Source organism: Xyrauchen texanus, chromosome 12 (assembly GCF_025860055.1).
Source record: "Xyrauchen texanus isolate HMW12.3.18 chromosome 12, RBS_HiC_50CHRs, whole genome shotgun sequence".
NCBI lineage: Eukaryota > Metazoa > Chordata > Actinopteri > Cypriniformes > Catostomidae > Xyrauchen > Xyrauchen texanus.
The window spans coordinates 25,597,726-25,618,598 of NC_068287.1; the positions used below are offsets into that span (position 1 = coordinate 25,597,726).

The following is a 20,873-nucleotide window of genomic DNA, read 5'->3' on the forward strand; positions in this document are numbered from 1 at the left end:
TGAATTGTCAAGGAAAAGCAAGCGGAGCAAGGTAGAGACAGTTCTGGAAAATATAAGAATGGAGCCGCAAAAAACGAGAAAAACAATAATGAGCTAAGGCCGTGGAAATATGTTGGGCATGATTTTGGACATAAAATGAGGTGATGATAGACCGTTTTGTATTTTGAAGAGAGCAACGAACCTGTGAACTACATAACACAAGGCACGCTTTCCCCAATATTTATTTGATTGTTTTTCTTTTCTTTCTTTCTTTTTTGTCCGTTTGTTCTTAGCAAGCCTATATTTTCCTCTGCCAAAAATCAAAGCATCAGATCCTGGAGCCTACACGTCACATAGACGCCAGGAAGACAAATGTGTACTCCAGTTATCCACGTATTAAGTTTTGAAGCAGATGGGATGTAATGTGGTGTGGTCGTGTTGAATATTCGCCCCCTTCTCTCCTGCTTCGTGAAGACTGGTATTTGGTGTCTATAGAATGGCTCGGTTCGAAAATGAGGTGCCGTCCAGGTATGGCGGAGGACCGGGACACGCTCAAGGGGGACCCGGCCGCGGAGGTAGTAGGCAGGGCGGCCCGCCGGGAGCTCCACAGAGAATGTACAAGCAGTCTATGGCTCAGCGAGCCAGAACTATGGCCCTGTACAACCCTATACCAGTGCGGCAAAACTGCTTGACTGTCAACCGATCTCTGTTCATCTTCAGTGAGGACAACTTTGTAAGAAAATACGCCAAAAAGATCACCGAATGGCCATATCCTTTTAAATCCCCCTCAGTGAGTACACCAACGCCCACAGTTGAAGTTACAGTTTACTTGTGTATGCAATAATGTAATCATCTAAGCATGTTTCAACCCATAGGATAATGATACATTCCATTGCTGTTGGTTTAATTCACTGATATATATATATATATATATATATATATATATATATATATATATATATATATATATATATATATATATATATATGTGTGTGTGTGTGTGTGTGTGTGTGTGTGTGTGTGTGTGTGTGTGTGTGTGTGTGTGTATATATATATATTTATATATAACCAGATCGCTCACACAACGGTAAACTGCCAGCAGAAAGTGAAGCCACCGGAAGTGTTCAAGCAGCCATCTTAGTATGCCCAAACTGCCATAGAGCATCAATGACTGACAGGCAAAAACACCCCCGTTTCACCGTCTCCGACCTGTGGATACGACAGTTGCATTTCGCCCTTTAGTGACAATCATGTTTAATGTTTAATTAGCTCGTTATTGATAATATTCGTTATGAGGGAGAAGATATATGGCAATCGTGATGTCAGAGCATTCACCTGCCTCTTTGTTCAGTCTCTCAGTACAGCACAATGATCACCAAAGGAAGTGGCAAAATTGTCCACAAGTAATTTAAGTAGGAAAATCTGTAATAGCTGCTTGTTTAGAGTGACAACATGTCCTTACCCCCGAAAGGGATTTTATTTAAAAGTCAAACCTTTTTGAGTTGAACCAACTTTGCTTTGCGTGTCTCCCTCTCTGCACGTCCGCTGCACATGTGATCGAGGGAGAGAGAGAGCGCACTCTTCTTTAAGTGACCGTGAGAACAAGGCACTTTTTGATAAAAACCTAAAACAAGTAACATTGAACAAACACTACGATGATCACAATAAATACATCTGAAAATGTCTGTTTGTATCTCACCTCAGTTTTAGTGAACTTGTTTACATTCAACTGATCTGTTTGTTGATGAAGTTTGTTAGAGGTGGATACTGTTTTAGATGCACAACAATTCCAGGCTTTAAATAAACAAATTATTACATGTTTCAGACGTTTGCGTTGTAGGGATGTACATGCAGACTTCAGTTATAAAATCGGTGATTGAATGACTAATGTTTACTCACTGAAATCAGTTGATTTCCTATTAAGTCAATAAGGACATAGGAATGTTTGGGCATAGCAATATGATGGCAAATTGGCTTCACTAATATTATGTCATGAGCAATCTAGTTCTATAGTGTGTATCAACCCCCACCCCACCCTTCTACATTTTTTGTAGAAGGGTGGGGTGGGGGGTTGGTGCAGGGCATTAGCGAGTGGAGTGAAAGGCGGTAACAATTCTTGGGGCCCACATGTCCAGGGGGGCCCCATAACAAATTCTAAACTGTATTTTTTTTTAAAAGGAAAGGGCCCTTGACTAATATACATTCAGGGGGCCCAGAATACCTTGCTGCTCTGGTTGGTGTCAAGGTTTAAATGTTTTTATGTGGTTCCTTTTAGGTTTTTCAGGTATTTTATTCTAATATTAGTCTAGTTATTTATTGGCAAGATGAATTACATTTACATTTATGCATTTGGCAGACGCTTTTATCCAAAGTGACATACAGTGCAATTATTACAGGGACAATCCACCCGGAACAACCTGGAGTTAAGTGCCTTGCTCAAGGGCACAATGGTGGTGGCCGTGGGGTTCGAACCAGCGACCTTCTGATTAACAGCACTGTGCTTTATCTACTACGCCACCGAATTTATGCTATTTATTGTATGTGTTCAATGTGTTGAGTATGGTAGTGAGTTGCGTGGTGTGACGATAGCGGGCGGCGCTGTGTTTTGCGGAGGCTTGCTGATGTCAGCATGTGCAGTCTCTCAGTTTGGCCTCACTCTCGAGAGGGAAAACGATGGTGAAAAGGGGTAGATGAGGGGAGAGGGACAGCCACCATTTCCCATTTTAAAAGAGCACCAGAAAAATATAGAGGACATATGTGCTTGGCCAAGGCTCTTTTGTTTCTTACAGTGCAACACATGATCCCCATTTTAAAGTCAGAATGGTTATTTAACACTGCAGGGAAATGCCTTATGTGTACATTATGTTGTCGTTTCTTTCCCCTTGCAATGTTTACTTCTATGATGGTCCAATTTAAAAAAATAATTGGTTTTATTAGTTAACCCAGTTTCTGGATAGCACATTCTTTAATACATATATTTTTGTTGAAAGTGAAATACTAAGGTTGGTCCTCTACTGTACTGTTAATCCCATTGCCTCACTGTCATTGCATCCTTCTGGAACTGATTTGGAAATCTTGATCAACGACAGCATCTCTTTACTGCAAATGAGCTGATCCAATCAATCATTTATGTATTTTTGACTTTATGTCAGGGCTACGTTTCACTCATAATTATCCTTCTCATAGTTCACTGATGCTTCCAAATTATGATTTGGCTGCAGAAGATTCACTTTATTGTTGTACTAAATTGGATGCCTAGTATTTGTGACTTGTCTTGAATTATAGAAATAGTTCACCCAAAAATTACAATTCTTTCATCATTGCCATCCCAGATGTGTATGACTTTCTTCTGCATAACAAAAATGTTGATGTTTAGAAGAATATTTCAGCTCTGTAGGTCCATACAATGCAAGTGAACAAGTGCCAAAATGTGGACTCTCCAAAAAGCAAATAAAAGCAGCATAAAATAATCCATAAGACTCCAGTGGTTAAATTCTTATCTTCTGAAGCAATATGATAGTTGTGGGTGAGAAACACATCACTATTTTAGTCAATCTTTTCTATAAATTATTCTTCCTGCCCAGTAGTGGGCATATCCGTGAAAAATGTGAATCACCAAAAACAGAAGAAGAATGTGAAATTGTTGAGATTGACTGACTGAGCAGGGAGGAGAATTTATAGTTAAAAATTACTAAAATATTGATCTCTTTCTCAAGCACACCTAACAAATAGCTTCTAAAGACATTCATTTTAATACTGTCATATGGTCATATGGTTTACCTAATGTAATTTTTGGAGCTTAAAGATTTTGGCACCCATTCACTTGCATTACATGGACTAAAATAGCTTAGAAATTCGTCTTAATATCTTCATTTGTGTTCTGCTGAAGAAAGAAAGTCCTACACATCTGGGATGACAAAGGGTGAGTAAACGATGAAATAATTTTCCATTTTGGGGTAAACTTTTCCTTTAAGAACCCAACTCATTCCTGCCTTTTCTATTATACCTATATTATACTTAGGATTTCAAAACAACAACACTTGCACCTGCCAATGTAAAAAAAATCTTGTTGTTTCAACTGAAAAAAGTAAGTGTTTGTGCTGCCTCAAAATCTTAAGTTGTGTCAATTTAAGGTAAAGTTGTTTAAACAGAAAATAAATTTAAAAGTAGATTAATGTCTTAACGTAAACTTGACTTTCTTAGTTTTAATTCTAATTCATTTCAAACTGAATATAGAAGTTCAATTACTTATCATTTAATATTATTCAGTTGTTCTCGAACGATTTCATATATTTCTCCAAACTCAGGTCTGTATTCTCAAAACAAGAAACAAAGCCATCTGAACACGTTTTGCCCTAAACAGATTGCACATTTTTCTTTATTTTCATAATTATTTTGAAACACTTCACACAATTTTTGCCAAGATTCATGCTTTCAAAACAGTTAACACAGACAACTAAATTAAAGCCATATTCTCAAATGCACGCCAGGTTGTAAAATCTCGTCATATTGATATCTGCTGTTTTAGTAATGCACACAGCAAATAAAATGCAATTGACAAAATTTTTCACACAACTATCATGACTTGGCAATCTAAAAAGGGTCAAATATGATTTTTTTTTTTGCTCCAAACAATCAATGAGGAAGATGAAGAAGAGGAAGAACAAGATGAAGAAGAGGTGGAAACAGAGAAAAGTTATACTGGGTAAAGTAAGAGGAAATTGGAGGAAGAATTGATGAGAAAAGGGGAAAGTTGGATGGCCATTGAAAGAGTTGAAGAAAGACCAAATGGAGATGGTGTAATTATGGTGAGAAGAGAGAAAGAGATCAGCAGGGTGGAAGAGTAGAGTAAAGAAGACACAGAAGAGGCTCAAATGAACTGAGAGTCCCTCTAATTGATCATGTTATGAATCACGTTCTCTCTGAGACACACAAAGTCAAATGTGAGCAAATCTACAGTGATTTCAATCTCAAAAAAAGAAGAGGGTGGAATGGCATTGGTCTGCATGCCACAATCAATGTCAACAGTTACCATGCATGCTAACAGTGCTGTCTTAGCTTCATACAATATACTGTAGCAAGACAGCTATTGTTTATTTACAGTATTAATTTTTCATAGTAAACTTCATAACCCTTTTTCTAGAGGAAGAGCAGGAAAAACATTTAGAGACATTTTATGAAAACAAGTGGAAAAAGGTCTTTATTTTGGATTTTTATGATAAATATATTATCTCTAGTGGAGCTGTGTGTCTATAGCGGAAAAAGTTATACATTTAAAAGAGAACACAACTATAGTTTTGATGTAAGTATTTCGTTTTTATAAATGCATTATCAGAAAAGAATATAGTGTTTCATGATGCCGTGAAATTGAATTGTTCTGCAAAATTGAGTGTGTTTCGTCTGCTGTGAGAATTGTTTTGAGAGCATTGATTATTGTTTGGAGAAATGTATAAAATCAATTGTGAAAAACTGTAATAACCATAGAATAGTTAGGGCTATTCCAATGTCAGAGGTAAATTAACTGCCATTTAATGGTAAAAGGCCAATTGATGATCAGAGACCAATGTCTGGTCTCTGAGACTCATTACAAGCAAAGTAAGATATTTCAAGCCTTTATTTGATATAATTTTGATGATTATGGCTTACAGCTTATGAAAACCCCAAATTCAGAATCTCAGAAAATTAGAATATTGTGAAAAGGTTCAGTATTGTAGGCTCAAAGTGTCACACTCTAATCAGCTAAACACCTACAAAGGGTTCCTGAGCCTTTAAATGGTCTCTCGGTCTGGTTCAGTTGAATTCACAATCATGGGGAAAACTGCTGACCTGACAGTTGTGCAGAAAACCATCACTGACACCCTCCACAAGGAGGGAAAGCCTCAAAAGGTAATTGCAAAAGAAGTTGGATGTTCTCAAAGTGCTGTATCAAAGCACATTAATAGAAAGTTAAGTGGAAGGGAAAAGTGTGGAAGAAAAAGGTGCACAAGCAGCAGGGATGACCGTAGCCTGGAGAGGATTGTCAGGAAAAGGCCATTCAAATGTGTGGGGAGCTTCACAAGGAGTGGACTGAGGCTGGAGTTACTGCATCAAGAGCCACCACACACAGACGGGTCCTGGACATGGGCTTCAAATGTCAAACGTCTTACCTGGGCTAAAGAAAAAAAGAACTGGTCTGTTGCTCAGTGGTCCAAAGTCCTCTTTTCTGATGAGAGCAAATTTTGCATCTCATTTGGAAACCAAGGTCCCAGAGTCTGGAGGAAGAATGGAGAGGCACACAATCCAAGATGCTTGAAGTCCAGTGTGAAGTTTCCACAGTCTGTGTTGGTTTGGGGAGCCATTTCATCGGCTGGTGTTGGTCCACTGTGCTTTATTAAGTCCAGAGTCAACGCAGCCGTCTACCGGGACATTTTAGAGCACTTCATGCTTCCTTCAGCAGACAAGCTTTATGGAGATGCTGACTTCATTTTCCAGCAGGACTTGGCACCTGCCCACACTGCCAAAAGTACCAAAACCTGGTTCAATGACCATGGTATTACTGTGCTTGATTGGCCAGCAAACTCGCCTGACCTGAACCCCATAGAGAATCTATGGGGCATTGCCAAGAGAAAGATGAGAGACATGAGACCAAACAATGCAGAAGAGCTGAAGGCCGCTATTGAAGCATCTTGGTCTTCCATAACACCTCAGCAGTGCCACAGGCTGATAGCATCCATGCCACGCCGCATTGAGGCAGTAATTAATGCAAAAGGGGCCCAAACCAAGTACTGAGTACATATGCATGATTATACTTTTCAGAGGGCCGACATTTCTGTATTTAAAATCCTTTTTTTGATTGATTTCATGTAATATTCTAATTTTCTGAGATTCTGAATTTGGGGTTTTTATAAGCTGTAAGCCATAATCATCAAAATTATATCAAATAAAGGCTTGAAATATCTTACTTTGCTTGTAATGAGTCTATATAATATATTAGTTTCACCTTTTAAGTTGAATTACTGAAATTAATGAACTTTTGCACGATATTCTAATTTTTCGAGTTTCACCTGTATGTATGATCATATTAGGGGTTAAGCTTGTCAAAGAGACACTGATAGGCCTCAACGGTTTACACGCAAATAATAATGGTGGTGACAACCATACAAACATCATTGTGTACACTCATTGAGCACTTTATTAAGAACACTTTGGTCCTAATAAAGTGCCCGACGTGGTCTTCTACTGTTGTAGATCATCCGCTTCAAGGATCGATGTGTTGTGCATTCTGAGATGCTATTCTGTTCACTACAATTGTACACCAGAGTGGTTATCTGAGTTACCGTAGCCTTTCTGTCAGCTTGATCTGGTCTGGTCATTCTCTGTTGATCTCTCGCTCATCAACAAGGCATATCCATCCACAGAACTGCTGTTCACTGAATGTTTTTTGTTTTTGGCACCATTCTGAGTAAACACTAGAGACTGTTTTGCGTGAAAATCCCAGGAGATCAACAGTTACAGAAATACTCAAACCAGCCCATCTGGCACCAGCAATTATGTCATGGTTTAAATCATATAGATCAATTTTACCCCATTCTGATGGTTGATGTGAACATTAACTGAAGCTCCTGACCTGTATGATTTTATACATTGCACTGCTGCCACATGATTGGCTGATTAGTTATTTGCATGAATAAGTAGGTGTACAGGTGTTCCTAATAAAGTGCTCAGTGAGTGTGAAAAGATGAACTTTGAATTATTGCTACATGACAAATAACTGAAAAAAAACATTTTTTTTATTTTTATAAATAATTCAGTTATTTCATCAAGATAAGTACAGGGCAGTTATTCTAACTCTACATTTCAAGTTATTATTTACAAATATTGTTTTTATAGTGCTGCCAGTGCCTTCAGTGACTGTTGACCTCGAACTCTGTCTGATAGCCACTCTTTTCAGTAAGCCTCATTCTCATGATGTGGCAACAACTTATGAGGCCTTGAGATCCAAAGACTTGAACCTTAGAACTTCTGCTTAATCAGAAGTGTTTTGTTGTATGGTCTGTAAGTCTTTTTGATGGTTTCCATTTAGAGTACTCCGTTTTATATCTTTAAGAATGATCTAATTAAAATTGCATGTATTGCAGAAGTACAAGCTAAAGAGTGTTTTACATTAAACTTGGTCAGCGTTTGCTTCCACAGACAAAGTTTAGATGAGAAGTTTTTCTGGGATATTTATGGTACCTTACATTGAATACTTTCTTTTACCCTCTGTGCAGAGTTAATGGAAGCTATAATAAATATTTGAATGTCTACATTATCTCTCTCTCTCTCTCTCTCTCTCTCTCTCTCTCTCTCTCTCTCTACATTTATGGGCTGCCTGTCTGCACTGTAAATGGAGTGTAACCTCATACCTGTATTTTCTAATTTTAGTTTAATTGACAACTGAAACTGCACCCTACCTACCTATCTGGGGAGAATTTCATATGTGCTCAATTCTCTTCTGTGTGTCAAAACATGCATCTAGCCAGGAAAGATTTAATTTATTAGATTTTTCTGTGTTCTCAATTATGTAAGAGGATTGCATGAATGTTTCATCAAAAATTAAGTTGATAAAATTAACGAATCATTAAATAATTGAACATCTGCAGTTTTTCACGGAAGAATGACAGAGAAGAAAGGATGGCAAATTACTGGTAGAAAGATGCTGTACTATAAATAGATGAGTTGGAAGAAAAGAGAGAAAGAGTGGTTGTGTGGACACAAGAGGGAGACAGATATATTGTGAAAAGTTACTCTGATCTGAGTGGTGAGAGCCCTTACGATATTCTTCCATGTGTAAAAGCAATGATATACATTCTGTCTGCAGAATTTTAATTTGCATTCTCTTGTACTGTTTGGTTACGATGGGCATGTATTTCTTTTTGTACAGGGTGTTTACTTATTGTTAATTGTTGCCAGCTTTGAAAAGCATGCTAGTTATGTTCTAGTAGGTGATGACATACCCAAATCCAGCATGTGTGTCAATGTTTCAAAGAGTCACTGTACAATCTGGTACACGTTCATCTCTGTTTATGACATACCAACTCTTTTTCTTTTATCACAAGCATGTCTCTTGCATTCTTCTTTTCCGTCATTCCGTCAGGCTAAAATTAACAGCGGCGAATTGAAAGAACAGTTCTCAATGGCATTTTCTCCATTCCTCCTCCCTTTTTGCCTCCTTGGAGTCTGTTCTCTGTTGTATGTAAATGGGCATTGCACAGACATTACTGTATAAATGCAAACCCAAATGACTAGTGTTTGGAGAAGAAATGGAGACCATAGTTTTGCAAGAAGGCTGCAGAAATGTGCCAAGTCATTAAGTAAAGTTAAGTTAGGAAAGAGGACATAATGTTGTGATGATCAGGTTTTAGGATGAACCTGTGAATCTGTATACAGGGCTTGGCAAGAGTAGTGTTTTGTTCTCAAATGAAATCTATAAAATCATGAAAGATTTGTAAGGTCTCAATGTAAAAATAAAAATGTTGTATCTGCTCACTGTATTAATAGTAATGATTTTTACCACACTCATAAACCAATAAATCTAGTCTTGTAAATCTAGCCCATTTACAATGTTGAAGGTGCACAACATAGAGCTGTAATACACAGACAATGTAGTAAAGAGTATAAGAGCTTAGAAGAGGTCTTAAATAATATGTGCATTGTATGTAAACTGCATGTATGTGTGTATATATGTATATTAGGATATACAGATGTGCAAATATGTGTGATCTTATATATAATAGGTATTTTTAAGCAGGGAAGCAGAATTAAAGATAAAGGAGATAAGCTTATAAAAGGGTAGAGACACCTACTTTAAAAAAAGGATGAAAGGAAGTCTTTTTGGAATAGCCTATTTTGGATAAGAAAGAAAGAAAGAAAGAGTGCCTGTCTGTGTATAAATCATTTAGGATGGAGTCATGGTTAGAGACACACCTTAATGCGTACATATCTCAAGGCTGCTATAAGTGTTGATAATGGCTATCACTTGACATTTTGAACATCCTTGGGATCCCTTTGATATTGATTTTACAAAATCATACTTCACTGAACTGAATCATTAACATCGGAAATGTTTTTAAGGGCGCATTAAACAGCTTCAAAGGACAATACAGTGACATACTATGACATTATGCAAATACTGGTTGAAAGTATCCATCCCTTCTCTCCAGGTTCACAACATGGGTTCCTTTGTGTATCAGCTGTGTGTATGATGAGGTATGAAAGACTGTCCCTTCATCTCAGAACGTTTCTACCATTTGGGCAACGGGGAGTTAAACTGTCATCCCAGATTCATTCACACAACTGTCTCTGTCTCTGCCACTCACTCTTTCTGTGTCTCATTACACTATTGCCGAAGGATTCAAATATTTAAAATGTACTGGTGTAAGAATGTGCATAAATGAAGTCATTACCCATACTTACTGGAATTTGAGAGTTTTTACAAGAAATGTAATTCCTTTCATTTGGATTTAGTCATTTTCATTGAGCCAACATTATTAAATTAGATTAGGTCAAGTCAAATCAATGTACTATAGTAGTTTTAACTCAACGTTATTATGTTTCATTAATGTTTAGTAATGTTTAATTTAATAAATTTTCTTTTGTTGGTCCAACTTAATTTATATTATTAATCATTTATATGCTGTGAGCACGTGTAAGGACAGTGAAACTGTTGCACTGTCAATTTGATTGCAACTGCTTATAGAGATTAGCAGCACTCGAATCAAACATCACTTGAACATCGAAGTCCATCCTTAAGCTAAGCACAAGCAACAATCTACACCACAATAGTAACCCCCAAAACTTAAAATACCAATAAAACAGAACAATAAACATTAACAAATCTCCTCATATTCTCATTTTGCTTAAAAATGCATAAAATAACACTTAATTTCAACATTTATTCAACCCCAGTCCCTTGCAAAGCATGCTGGGAAATGGAAATCCCATGCCCAGTTTCATCAATGCTACAAAAAGTTTTATGTTGTCCAAACTCAAATGGATTAAGTAAACTCAGACGTTACAAATTTAATTGGATAGAAGGCAATGAAATCAAGTTGTGGCCAAATGTTCTAGAATTAAGTTCCTTTAGTTCATTTGAATTAAGTAAAATGAACAACCTGCAAAAATCCTTTTTTATGGTATATACACAAATGCAAAATGTTTAACAAGAAGAAGTTATAAGACCAGATATACTTTTAAAAGTTATGACAAAAAAATATTTTGGAAACTTTATGGTAGTCAAATTTTGTGGAACATATGTGATGAACTACACCTATGGTTACTCTGCTAGGACACCTCTGTTCAACTCAAGGGAAGTTGACTTCATATATCTAGTATAAATTACCTTTAGAATAGGTTAAAAGTAATTTGAAAAAACAAAATGGCTAAGGTTGTTTCTATTTGAATAAAGGATTTGCATCATTTGTTTGCAGATAACACTTGTTTTTGGATGATATTGTTTTATCTAATGAAAATTCCTACAATTTAAGTGTGGCTCTTGTATTGCTGTGGATTCTCAGTCGTCTCTTTCTCACTCTGGAGGTCTGTGGTTGTGCTGTTGAGTAAAAGTGCCAACATTTGCTTTCTAATTTGCTGTCTAATTCACATAAAGGTGGAAATGTCTTGTAAGAAAGTGTGTAAAAGGTTTCTGAAAATTAATATGTCTATTCATGAAATTAGAAATGCCATTCAAGTCACACTGTGGCATGAGTCCTTTTGTTAACAAGTTATTTGAGCACCAGTCTTGTTATTTCAGAAAGCAGTTTGTGTATGTGTATATGTGTGTGTTTGTGTTTGCCTTGCGGGCCCAATCTGGTGGTTTCATACCTCCTAATCTCTGGGTCTAAATGAGTGAAGTCATCCGTAATGTTACAGCCCAGCAATGTTCAGCTGCTGTTGACAGAGACTACAAAACCCAGTCATTAATGTAAACTCTCTCCTGTCCACCTTACACAAAAAGTCATGAAAAATCTGGAACTTTTTATCTGTCTATTGTGGTCTGCACATCTAATGATCTGTATTAAAGGAGTATTTCACAACAAAATAAACATTCTGTAAATATTTACTCTCACTAATGTCGTCCCAAACCCCTATTTTTACTTTCTTCAAGGTTAATTTTGCCATATAATGAGAGTGAATAGTGACTACAAACACACTATAAACCACAGTAAAAGTAATCAATAAAACTCATGCATTAAATTCCAAATATGTATTTGAGTTATTTAATAATGATATGATTAGATTTGAGTGAATGACAGCTTAAATATTGGCCTGTTCATCACAAAAAGTGATCAAATTGCTTCAGAAGACCTGGAATGTAGTGCATGAATCATATAAATTGCTTCTGCTGTGGTTTTATTGTGTTGTTTTGAACTTGAACGACCAGAGTAACTTTTCACTATCATTATACAGCAATAAACCCTGTTAAGTCTTTTTACAATTCCTTTTTTCATGTAGGTCAAAATGTCTCATTTCTAGGGTAGGTGAATTATTACATTTTGTATTTATTTATTTTTTCCAGTGAACTGTTTTTTTAATGACTTTTAAAATGATATATGTACAATATGTCCCTGTGCATTGCAGCATGTGTAGTCAGTTTAGAGGATTGTTTTACTGGCATCTTTTGTGTCTTAAGCTAGCATTCCTCTTCACTGCCCACTTGTGTTTTTCTCTCTCTTTCTGTATCTTGTGTTCTAGTAGTGAATTATTCAGTTCTGTGGCTGGGTGGTATGTGTGCGTATGTGTATGCGATGCTGACTTTGGAGAAATCTATTCTGGGCGCGGAGTGGGGAAAAAAAAGATGTGGTGGCTTGAATTTTCATGCTTGTGCTCCTGTAGTCACGTGCTTCTACTGCTAATGCTGTTGTTACTGCCACACATCTCTACCTATTACCTTCTCTCTACCAAATACACACAACACACATACAGCTTTTTATGCAATATAAATACACTCACATTACTGCTAATGCCACTTAAATATTCAGCTATTTTACTATTTCTAAAACACAGAGACATGCATTTTATTGTTACAACCACTAATAGTAGCCTACCTCTATCCACTAACAGCTTTCAATCATACACAAATATACGCATTTCTGGCACTACCATTGCCAGACTCAGAGCTGGCAAATATTTCTACCTGTGCTGGGTAGGCTACGCGGTGCTAGCCAGATGTAAGAAACACATGTTTCAGTATTAGGAATAACTAATGACTGTATTTTCCGAAGTCTGTCTGGTTCCTGGCTTCAAATATTTCAAATATTTGAAGAGTTTTGTGTGAGACGTAAAAACTAAAATAAATTGTGGTTGGTTGCTTTACATGTCACTTAAATGGTCTCTATCTGTCTTAGTGGGTTGTTCTTGGTCAAAATAAGCTGGAAAATGTATTTTATACTGCAACAACTCTGGTACAACTGTGTGAAGTAAGCTGACTTGTGCCTATTCAAGGCAGTACATGCCATATAAAGTAATTAATTATGAATTACTCAGAACTAGTCTAATATTGTAATCAGATTACTGAATTTTCTGAATAGGTCATCAGAAAAGTAAAGTAATCACATTACTAATTACTTTTAAGTTACTTTCTAAAATGCTTTTTACAGAAAAACTTTTGTTTCTCCACTCAGCAAATTCAAAATAATGTATATATGTCTCAGTAAGGGGTACACACCGTTTAGCTGTCAAAAAAAGCAAACAGGTGTACATATTAACATAATTCATGTTTTAAATGTGTTCTACATATATTATTTTGTAAATATGTGTAACCCAAGGAAAGTAATTGAAAGTTAGTAACTACAACCCCAATTCCAAAAAAGTTTGGACAGTATGAAAAATACTAATAAAAACAAAAATGAGTGATTTCAAAATTATGGTCACCCTTTTCTATATTGAAAGCACTACAACTACACATTATATTATGTTTTAACCTGTGAATTTATTTATTTTATGTACAGTAATTTCAAATCAGATTATTGCAACACACTCCAAAAAAGTTGGGACAGTTGAGTGATTTCCACTGTGAAACATAATTTCTTCTAATAACACTAACATTTAGGCACTGAAGACACAAGTTTGTTAAGTTTATAATGTGGAATTTTCCCCCCTTCATCCATTATGCAGATCCTCAGCAGCACAATTGTACGGGGTTTTCATTGCTGAATTGTGCGCTTCATAATGCACCACGCATTCTCAATTGGAGATGGTCAGGACTGCTGGCAGGCCAATCTAGCACCCACACTCTCTGCTTATTCGGCCGGTATGTTGTTTGAAGCGGTCCTGCAAGAAAATGCAGGGACATCCCTGGAAAAGATGGTGTTGGATGGCAGTATTTGTTGCACCAAAATGTTTACATATCTGTTTGCATTCATGGTGTTCTCACAGATGTGCGAGATACCCATGTCATGGGCACTGACACACCCCTGGCCCATACAGACACTGGCTTTTGGACCTGACGCTGATAAGAGCTTGGATAGTCCTTTTCCTCTTTGGCCCGGATAACACAATGGCTGTGTTTTTCAAAAACTATTTGAAGTGTGGCTCGTTGAAACAAAAAACACAGTTACACTGTTCTACTTTCCATCTAAGATGAGAACGAGACCAGAGAAGTAAGCAGCACTTCTGGACAGTGTTGATGTACGGCTTCTGCTTTGGATAGTAAAGTCTTAACTTACATCTGTTGATGTAGTGGTGTTGACTAACAAAGGTTTGCTAAAGTTATCACAAAGCCCATGTTCATGAAATCCATAACAGATGAATTATGTTTTTTAAGACAGCGACATCTGAGGGATCAGAGATCACGTGCATTCAGAAATGGTTTTCGTCTTGCCCTTTAAGAACCGAGATTTGACCAGATTCCTTGAAACTTTGAACTACATTGTGCACTGTGGAGGGTGAAATACCCAAAATCCTTCCAATTTGTCTATGGGGAACATTGTTCTCAAAGTGCTGGATTATTTGATGAATTTGACAAGTCTTTAACGATCCTTGCTCTTGAAGAACTAGGCTGTTTTTGGAGGCTCCTTATACAGTATGTAGTACAATGACACAGTTGCCTCACCTGTTTAATATCTCCTGTTTCACATCGCCTTATTTCAACTCGTCAAATTGTTATTTGTCTTAAAAAGAGCGTGTTGCAATCAACATATTTGAAATTACTATACATTTGAAAATGTACAGTATGTAATGTAATGCTTTTTTATACTGTATTAACTATAGATTATATCCCTTAACCCTACCCCTAAATCTAACCCTAAAAAAAAATCTGCATTTTTACATTTTCAGAAAAACATAGTTTATAGTATGTTTTTTTTTTTTGTTTTTTTTAAAGTGATTTGAATTATGGGGACACTAGAAATGTCCTCATAAACCACATTTATTGCATTTTACCCTTGTAATTACCAGTTTATAACCTAAAAAATGTCCTCCTAAACCACACACACACACACACACACAGTATCAATGATAACCCTATCTTAAAAAACTTGATAGAAGCAGATTGTATAGAAAGGGTAAATGAGCTATTAAAGTAAGTGGAAGAGATGGAGAAAATGTTAGCGCTTGTAACTACAGGCCTATTTTACATAGCTGCATTAAGCGAGGGGAAAACGCCCCTGTTTCTAGTTAATTAATTATTCAGGCTGCAGCTCCAGAAACTAGAGATAGTATTAGAAAAGCAAACAGCCTGGGACCTTACAGCCAGATGAGGAAATCAACACATATTTACATTTCACTGGCTGGGCTTCTCAGGTCGCTGTGTAGAGCGCTCCGCTATTACAGCTAATTACTGCACCAGTGATTCACACACACAAGAGCACACACATTCTCTCTTACTGACTGAGTGACATACTCCCTGAATCACTCATGTTCTGTATTAGTGGATTAGCCTGCACTATAATCGTGTCTGTTTAATTGCTTCAACTCACTCTGCTTCTGTGTGCTACATTGTGATGTGCTTAGTAGTCCGCCATTTCGATACCACTGCTTTGTATAGGGCTTTTTAGATTGCAACTCTTCAATAAAAACAAGTTGTGGTGGGGAATGCTTGATGAGTATTTTCACATTTGTTGCTCTAATTGTGAGGGAAGATCTGTGGAATTCTGTGGAACTGGATGTAATATTGCAAAATGGAGCTGAGAGTGCTACACTCTTGTTGGTTTCTGAAAGTAATGTCAAATTAGGCAAAATATTTAATGAAAGAATTAAAAAAAATGAAAGGCATTACAATTCTGCTGAAATTAGAGGAGCTTTCTGTTGATTTCTTATTCACTGAATCTATGCAGGTTTAAATATGCTAAACAGACTTCACTTTGTGTGCATAATGTACTTTGACAAATACATATACTCATTCATGCACTTATCTAATTAGCCAATCGTGTGGCAGAGGTGCAGTGCATAAAATCATACAGATACGGGTCAGAAGCTTCAGTTAATGTTCACATCAACCATCAGTATGGGGAAAAATGTTATCTCAGTGATTTCAACCGTGCCATGACTGTTGGTGCCAGATGGACTGGTTTGAGTATTTCTGTAACTGCTGATCTCCTTTTATTTTCACACCCCATAGTCTCTAGGGTTAATTCAGAATGGTGCCAAATGCAAAAACTATCCAGTGAGTGGCAGTTCTGTCGACAGAAATGCCTTGATGTGAAAGTTCAACGGAGAATGGCCAGATTGGTTTGAGTTGACAGAAAGGCTATGATAACTCAGATAACCACTCTGTACAATTGTAGTGATTCATGACAGTGACTGTGGAATGATTGTCTATATCTTTAGGGTTTTAAACAACGCCCCTTCTTTTGCAACTTTAGTTGAGCAGTACTTTTTTACAAACTCTTGAAAGCCAAAAATCTGTCTCTCTCATCGATTCGCCCCTCCCTTCTCTCTATCTTCTTCTGCATTCATCTTCATCTGTTTGCCCGATTTTAGATTATATTCTTTTCCTTCACTCAGTCGTCTTGTCTCAACTTGTCTCTCCATCTCTCTCCATCCATCTCTCCGTGGAGCAGTCTGTCAGGCAATGGTGCTGATGGTATAGACTTCACTCGGCTGAATGAAGATGGGCTGATGGAGGGATATTATGAATGCATAGGTTCAGTTGGAGAGGGAGAGCGAGAGCGAGGGAGCAGTCGTCTGAGGGGGCAGGGAGGAGAGGCAGACAGATGAAGGGATGGAAAATGTGAGATTGACGCGATGCATGGAGAGTGATTTTGAGAGGCAAGATTTTTGAAGGACACTTACAGTACTGTATATGTGCTAGGGTAGTCTATTGATTTAGAATCAATATGACATTTATATATAGACATAATTTATTGAATAGGCATCACAAAAAGTGGCTTTTGAAATCAATTTCTTAAATTTTTTTATTTAAAAATGCACTCATGTCTTTGTGTCATTTTGAACTTACGCTGACACCTAGCGGCTTGGATGCAGCATCATTTAAAATCAACAGCTTTCAGTTTCAGATGCCATTGTAGTATTCACAGTTAGCCGTGATTACTTTAATCAATGAGTGAAAGTGTCAAATAGGACGGTTAATGAGATTAAGTTAGTAGTGTTTGGCTGGTCATGTGATCTTAACATGGTGCGTGCGGATCCTCTCCATGTAGAATAAAACAGCTTTTATGAGGTTACTAATATGACTGGTGTAGGGGTGTATCAATACGCTCGTTTTCTCGATGCATCATTCTTGAAATATTATTTTTGAATCAAGAATAGTTTTTGTTGGTCAGTAATCAAACTGTTAAAAATCTAATGATTCTTAATTCAGCAAATTATTATACAATGTTTTAGAATATATAAATATTATATTAGTTACATGTGTGATTTAAATGAGACATGCACCACTGTTTTTTTTTTTTTTGTTGTAACCTATGATATAGTTGATGTAATTTTAGGGTATGATGTTATACATTCTCAGACTTAAGATTTTTTATTAATGAATTGATTAAATTGACACTTTTTGAATAAATGGATGACACATTTTATGTTTTTAATTGTTAGAACAAATTATGCCCTCATAAAGGTAAATAATGCTCCTGAAAATCAAATATAGTGGACAAATATTGACCCTAATTGTAAAGGTACTTTCTGACACTTGGTCACTACTGAAATAAAGTGATTTAATTTTGAGGAAACTTATTAAGCCGTTATTTTCTATCAGATAAAATAGTGCCATTTTACTCTTTTCATCGTTTAGTTGTGGATTTGGTGTGCAGAAAACATTTAAATTGAAGTAAAGAACTTTTCTCTTTTCTTTGAAACTTAATGTAGTCAGATGATGTTACTTTAATGTTGTAATATTTGGAGTAGTTTACTGATTCAGGGTCCCCAAGGACTTGGAAAACCTGGAAATATGAGGGAAAAACGTCATGCTATATATATATATATATATATATATATATATATATATATATATATATATATATATATATATATATATATATATATATACTTTTATAATGTAAATGGTATATGTAATAATGTTTTAGCTATGTTCAGCTCTGAAATATTTTATTGGCACATTGTAATCATTGTACTATTGTTGTATGTGTGTAGCTGGTATGTATAGTACATGTATTTAATGTGGGTTTTTTCAAGTTACTTTTGGTGTTCTTATGTAATTTGCCTTTCTTTTCCTTGCTTAAGACACATTAGGGGAAATATATAAAAATATAAAATAATATAAATGCAGAATTTAATTGTTAATCAAATCGAATTTCATTGTGAATCGAATTCAATTAGCAAATATTATTTTTCAATCAAATTGAAAACCTGTGAATTGTGAATTTAATTGATTTGCTTTCAACCCAAAGATTCACACCCCTAGAGTCTTCATTTTAATTTGAGTGATCATAAATTTCCACATATATTGCAAAATAACAATTCATGTATTTTAGGGGTTAAACTTTTTTCATGAGGAAACATTTCTGAGTGCACCTTTAATTATCATTATGCATTAGCATATCACTGTCTACTGTCTACAGCAATCCATTTTGCAAAAGAGTTTGTCAATCTGTCAAAGGTAGACCCCGTGCAGGACGGGACTCAACTGGTGGTGGAGGTTGCCATGTTAGCACACTGAAACAGCAATGTGATAGATTGTGAGCAGACTTATAAAGCAATGGCTTACATGTGATTAGCTTATGGTGTGATGATGTACAGCTGCTAGTCTTCCCGCTAGAACTACGCTGCGCTTACATCTCCAGGTGAAAGTAAAGTAAATAATGCAGAAATATATTACTATTGTATACAACAAATCCTCAAAATAATTATAATAATACTGTTTTGTATTATAATGACAAACTGGACAATTATAAATAACTGTTGGGTTATAATAATAACATATGCTGTAACAACGGAATTCCAAAATGTTACTGGGTGAAGTAGTTTTGCACACCCTCTTCACAAAAAAAAATATATATATATGTAGGTAAATATAGCTTTTTTTTAACACTGTATTGTGGAAAAATAGGAAAACGTGCATTCATTATCTTTAACAAAACTTTTTTATTTCTTTAAACATTTTGAATGTACTTGACTATAACAGCTGATAAGATAAATTTAAAATTATGATTTAAAATACATTTTATTTAGTTTTTTTAAGCAAATATTTTCAAAATGGGGCCCTGGGTTGGTTGTTTGATTGGGGCCTCAGAAATTGGAAACCCGCCCCTGGTTGCATGTACTGTATCTTTTATCCTCATTTTTACCGGCCAATGCCGAGTTTACACTACATGATTTTAGCCCTGATTTTCCACTCGCCGACAGTTAAGAGAGATTGTTGACAAAAGCCCGAAATCAGAGGCAAATTGGTGCTCGCTCCATTGAGCGATGATCGCTACGTGTGAATTTTCAAAGACGCGATCTGAGAGATGCACCGATGCGTCGCAGATACCCGAGAGATATTTAGCAGGTTAAGTATCTAGACTTGTCTGCGACTCCAAGTCCTGCAGTGTGAAGTGGGTTTTGATGTGTCATCCGCAGCAGCTCCCTGAAACCAGTCTTATCATGCATCTGTTTGTATGATAAGCACAATAATAAAGTTTCTATCAGAATAAATCGGCTTAAACAACTTGGATCGCAAGCTTCTTGCAGACCACCATTTTTAGAGGGAAGAACTCTTGTCTCACGCACGATCTTACATCATTTCCTGTATCAATTCTAGTGTGCGTTTTGTTGTCAAACGTCGTTTGGAGACCAGATAAGAATTGTCTGGGATTCTTCCTAATGAAATGTTTTGTAATGTGGGACCCCCTGTCGCCAATCCCTTGTGTAATGTGCAAACCACAGCAACTTAAAGATACCCCATTATAGATAGACAGTTGTGTAGTGTGAAAAGAACAGCAATCCGATGACTTTGAAAGTCGTATAGTGTGTGGGCTGCAAGTGTACAAGTGCATGCCTGTTTACGTTTTGACATCAGCAACAGAGAATTACACGTTGAATTTAGACCCAAGGGCATAGATTTGTCTTGATCATTGGGGGGGACCAGCAGTTCTTTTAAATGTATTCATTGAACTGCTGGTCCAAAAATACATTTTTGTAATTGTACTCTCATTAAATTGAGAGTCATAGCATAATAATAACATAAGCAATGCTTAGGTTGTGGGTTTGATTCCTACAGAACACACATATAGATAAACTGAATACATAAATTGAAAGCGGCTCAGGATAAAAGTCTTCCAGGTTAAAATATACATTTATATATACATACTGTAATTTTTTCAGTTGTCAATGACTCTCAATTTAATGAGAGTACAATTACAAAAATACATTTTTGCACCAGCAGTTCAGTGAATACATTTCATTATATATACAGGATGTATATATAATGTATATTTGAACCTGGAAGACACTTTTATCCTGAGCTGCTTTCACTTTAT

At 36.3% G+C, this 20,873-nt stretch overlaps 1 pseudogene; it reads left to right on the top strand.

Moving 5' to 3' along the window:
* The first annotated feature begins 314 nt into the window (after positions 1 to 314).
* The window catches only part of LOC127652866 (voltage-dependent P/Q-type calcium channel subunit alpha-1A-like), a 120,718-nt pseudogene continuing 100,159 nt past the window's right edge, over positions 315 to 20,873 (top strand).